Below are 6,000 nucleotides of genomic sequence, written 5' to 3' on the forward strand. Positions count from 1 at the left end.
GTCAGAATAGTGAGTTTATATCACGCAATTATGACACGAAAGTCAGAATACTTAGTTCATATCATGCAATTATGACACAAAAGTCAGAATAGTTAGTTTATATCACGAAATTATGACACGAAAGTCAGAATAGTGAGTTCATATCCTGCAATTATGACACGAAAGTCAGAATAGTGAGTTTATATCCTGCAATTATGACACGAAAGTCAGAATAATAAGTTTATATTTTGCAATTATGACAAGAAAATCAGAATAGTGAGTTTATATCCTGCAATTCTGACACGAAAGTCAGAATAGTGAGTTTATATCCTGCAATTATGACAAAAAAGTCAGAATAGTGAGTTTATATCCTGCAATTATGACAAAAAAGGCAGAATAGTGAGTTTATATCCTGCAATTATGACACGAAAGTCAGAATAGTGAGCTTATATCATACAATTATGACACGAAAGTCAGAATACTAAATTCATATCATGCAATTATGACACGAAAGTCAGAATAGTGAGTTTATATCATGCAATTTTGACAAAAAAGTCAGAATAGTGAGTTTATATCATGCAATTATGACAAAAAAGTCAGAATAGTGTGTTTATATCATGCAATTATGACAAAAAAAGTCAGAATAGTGAGTTTATATCATGCAATTATGACAAAAAAGTCAGAATAGTGAGTTCATATCATGAAATTATGACATGAAAGTCAGAATAGTAAGTTTATATTTTGCAATTATGACATGAAAGTCAGAATAGTAAGTTAATATTTTGCAATTATGACAATAAAGTCAGAATAGTTAGTTTATATCATGCAATTTTGACAAAAAAGTCAGAATAGTGAGTTTATATCATGCAATTATGACAAAAAAGTCAGAATAGTGAGTTTATATCATGCAATTATGACACAAAAGTCAGAATAGTGAGTTTGTATCATGCAATTATGACAAAAAAGTCAGAATAGTGAGTTTATATCATGCAATTATGACAAAAAAGTCAGAATAGTGAGTTTATATCATGCAGTTATGACAAAAAAGTCAGAATAGTGAGTTTGTATCATGCAATTATGATAATAAAGGCAGAATAGTGAGTTTATATCATGCAATTGTGACACGAAAGTCAGAATAGTGAGTTTATATCATGCAATTGTGACACAAAAGTCAGAATAGTGAGTTTATATCATGCAATTATGATACGAAAGTCAGAATAGTGAGTCTATATCATGCAATTATGACACAAAAGTCAGAACAGTTAGCTTATATCATGAAATTATGACTCAAAAGTCAGAATAGTGAGTTTATATCATACATAGTGACAAGAAAGTCAGAATAGTGAGTTTATATCATGCAATTATGACAATAAAGTCAGAATAGTTATTTTATTTCATGCCATTAACAATAAATTCAGAATAGTGAGTTTATATCATGCAATTATGACAAAAATTCAAAATAGTGAGTTTATATCATGCCATTATGAAAATAAAGTCAGAATAGTTTGTTTATACCATGCAATTATGACAATAAAGTCAGAATAGTTAGTTTATATCATGCAATTATGACACAAAAGTCAGAATAGTGAGTTTATAGGCCCGTTCACACCGGTAATACACCGGGGTTAAATTGGTTTTGTTTTTGATATTCGTGACACATTCAGCGATAAACACCAATAACTTTAAAACGACTTGCCCTAAAAAAGTCTAAACGGTGTGATAGCCAAAAGGGCATAGCTGATCATGTTTCACAGCCTTCATTTTCAGTATTTTCGCTCTGTATAATGAGTACTGCCCCAAACAAGCCGTCGCAATGTGCATTAAGCCGGGAGAGCTCGCTCTCAGCGGAGCGTTCAGTAAGGGACCGTGGGGAAAGTGCAAGTTTTCTTGTTTTTTTTTTTTTTTTTTTTTTTTGCTGTAGCTCAGTGAGCGTTGTTTTTGTGATAGCTTATTTGTAAAGCCTTTCATGCATGGTACAGATGCTATAAATTGTATTATATTGTAAAATAACAAATATATCAACATAAATAACCATTTAAAATGAATTATTATATCATTAAATGGCAACTTTACACATACATATGGAGACAAATTTACATTTTGCCTGCCAAACATGTACAGCACAGGTCAAGGAGTCAGTACAGAATAATTTAGAATATCCAGAGGACAGTGTAAGTAATACAAGGATGAAAGTATAATAAGTTCATACAATCAGCTATTTTTTATGTTTGCCTATATTGCTAACAGGTTTCTGCACATATGTAACAATTGTTATTGTTCCTACAATGTGTTTTATTAATCATATATATATATATATATATATATATATATATATATATATATATATATATATATATATATATATATTGTCAGCTGTGGCTTTATGTCCCATTTTACTCCTTTGTTGCATGGTTTCCACATACGTGGACAGGTAAATCATTTTTTAATGGAACTGAATTTTATGAAAATGGAATTCAATTTTAGCGTCATGTTAAAATTATGAAAAAAATCATAAAATAATTTAGATAATGTTTTCCATAATTCATGCATGAAAGGGTTAAAGGGCCTATAGACATGAGACCACTGTCAATCAATAGAAGGGGACAGGAGATTAGGGAATTGCATGTCCAAAATTAACATTCTTTTTCAAAAAACTTTCATCAGCAGGATCATAGAGACATGAGACCAGTGTCAATCAATACAGGGGGACAGTGGACATTTTTCACATCCTTCCAATTTACCCCCAAAGGTATAAAAGGGAATTACATGTCCAAAATTAACTTTCTTTTTGTAATAACTTTTTACAACAGGAAGATAGAGACATGAGACCAGTGTCAATCAATAGAGGGGGACAGTGGACATTTTTCACATCCTTCCAATTTACCCCCACTGGTAGAAAAGGGAATTGCATGTCCAAAATTAACCTTCTTTTTGTAATAACTTTTTACAGCAGGACGATAGAGACATGAGACCAGTGTCAATCAATAGAAGGGGAGAGTGGACATTTTTCACAACCTTCCAATTTACCCCCACTGGTAGAAAAGGGAATTGCACGTCCAAAATTAACCTCCTTTTTGTAATAACTTTTTACAACAGGAAGATAGAGACATGAGACCAGTGTCAATCAATAGAGGGGGACAGTGGGCATTTTTCACAACCTTCCATTTTACCCCTACTGGTAGAAAAGGGAATTGCATGTCCAAAATTAACCTTCTTTTTGTAATAACTTTTGTCAGCAGGACGATAGAGACATGAGACCAGGGTTAATCAATAGAGGGGGACAGTGGACATTTTTCACAACCTTTAAATTTACCCCCAATGGTAGAAAAGGGAATTACATGTCCAAAATTAACCTTCTTTTTGTAATAACTTTTTACAACAGGAAGATAGAGACATGAGACCAGTGTCAATCAATAGAAGGGGAGAGTGGACATTTTTCACAACCTTCCAATTTACCCCCACTGGTAGAAAAGGGAATTGCACGTCCAAAATTAACCTCCTTTTTGTAATAACTTTTTACAACAGGAAAATAGAGACATGAGACCAGTGTCAATCAATAGAGGGGACCAGTGGACATTTTTCACAACCTTCCAATTTACCCCTACTGGTAGAAAAGGGAATTGCATGTCCAAAATTAACCTTCTTTTTGTAATAACTTTTGTCAGCAGGACGATAGAGACATGAGACCAGGGTTAATCAATAGAGGGGGACAGTGGACATTTTTCACAACCTTTAAATTTACCCCCAATGGTAGAAAAGGGAATTACATGTCCAAAATTAACCTTCTTTTTGTAATAACTTTTTACAACAGGAAGATAGAGACATGAGACCAGTGTCAATCAATAGAAGGGGAGAGTGGACATTTTTCACAACCTTCCAATTTACCCCCACTGGTAGAAAAGGGAATTGCACGTCCAAAATTAACCTCCTTTTTGTAATAACTTTTTACAACAGGAAAATAGAGACATGAGACCAGTGTCAATCAATAGAGGGGACCAGTGGACATTTTTCACAACCTTCCAATTTACCCCTACTGGTAGAAAAGGGAATTGCATGTCCAAAATTAACTTTCTTTTTGTAATAACTTTTTACAGCAGGAAGATAGATACATGACTCTAGTGTCAATCAATAGAGGGGGACAGTGGACATTTTTCACAACCTTCCAATTTACCCCTACTGGTAGAAAAGGGAATTGAACATCCAAAATTAACCCTTTTTTTGTAATAATTTTTTACAGCAGGAAGATAGAGACATGACTCCAGTTTCAATCAATAGAGGGGGACAGTGGGCATTTTTCACAACCCTCCAATTTACCCCTACTGGTAGAAAAGAGAATTGCACATCCAAAATTAACCCTTTTTTTGTAATAACTTTTGTCAGCAAGATCATAGAGACATGTGACCAGTGTCAATCAAAAGAGGGGGACAGTGGCCATCTTTCACAACCTTCCAATTTACCCCCACTGGTAGAAAAGGGAATTACATGTCCAAAATTAATCTCCTTTTTGTAATAACTTTTTACAGCAGGAAGATTGACACTAGTCACATGTCTCTATCAATAGAGGGGGACAGTGGACATTTTTCACAACCTTCCAATTTACCTCTACTGGTACAAAAGGGAATTGCATGTCCAAAAGTAACCTTCTTTTTGTAATAACTTTTTACAGCAAGAAGATACAGACATGAGACCAGGTTTAATCAATAGAAGGGGACAGTCGGCATTTTTCACACCCTTCCAGTTTACCTCTACTGGTAGAAAAGGGAATTGCATGTCCAAAATTAACCTCCTTTTTGTAATAACTTTTTACAGCAGGACGATAGAGACATGAGACCAGGGTTAATAAATAGAGGGCGACAGTGGGCATTTTTCACAATCTTCCAATTTACCTCTACTGGCTGTTTAGAGAATTGCATGTCAAAATTAACCTTCTTTTTGTTATAACTTTTATCAGCAGGTGCACAGAGACATGAGACCAGAGTCAATCAATAGAGGGGGACAGTGGACATTTTTCACAACATTTCATTTTACTAGTGGCTGATTAAGGAATTGCATCTCCAAAATGAATATTATTTTTGTAATAGCTTTTTCCATCGGTTAGATAGAGATATAAAAACAGTGTTACAACGTAGGTGTCACACCCCCAGACTCTCATGTTGGTTTCTCCCATTCTCCCCCGCAGTTCAGAGTGTTTTTGGTTTCTCCCTCATTGTCTACACCTGGATGTGTAATCAGTCTGTCTATTTAGTGTGTGTGTTTTCCCCTCAATGCGGTCGGTCTTTAATGTTACCACTCTGTGTTCCTGTGTCTGCCTGTTTCCCATTGGATTTATTAAATACACGTCTTTTTATTACGTCGTTGTTCGTGTGTTCCTGCCTGATCCATGACAGTAGGGGAGGAGAGTGTGCAACTTTCAAAACCTTTAATTTTTCCTTAGTAGCTGATCAGGGAATTGCATGTCCAAAATTAACCTTTTTGTAATAACTTACTTCAGCAGAAAATTAGAGACATGACACCAGTGTCAATGAACAGAGGGGGACAGTGGCCATTTTTCACAACTTTTCATTTTCCTTTGATTGAATCCATGAAGCCATGTACCTAAACAGGATGTCCAGGACCTCTGGCAGAAAAATAGGCCCACAACATTAAAGATCCAGTAGTATTTTTAACCGTGGACATGGGGTACTTTTTTAATCCCTGTCTTAGCTAGCTTTAGTTTCATTTGACCATAGAAGACCTGTTTGAAGTTCCAATCATGTCTGACAAGTGTTGAGTTTGTTTTTGGATGAGAGAGGAGGATTTTTCTTGAAACCCACTTTAACAACATGTGCTGATGTACAGGCTGTTTGATAATTTTATTTTAGGCTTTCTGACCCCAAGACTCAACAATTCTCTGCAATTCTCAAGCTGTGATCCTTGGAAAGTATTTGGACACTCAAACTCTCCTTTATATAGTGCATTAGGATGATATAGACACACATCCTCTTCTAGGCAGATTAGTAACATCTTTAGTTGATTAGAACT

The sequence above is a fragment of the Garra rufa genome, chromosome 23 (genome assembly GCF_049309525.1).
Source record: "Garra rufa chromosome 23, GarRuf1.0, whole genome shotgun sequence".
Lineage (NCBI taxonomy): Eukaryota > Metazoa > Chordata > Actinopteri > Cypriniformes > Cyprinidae > Garra > Garra rufa.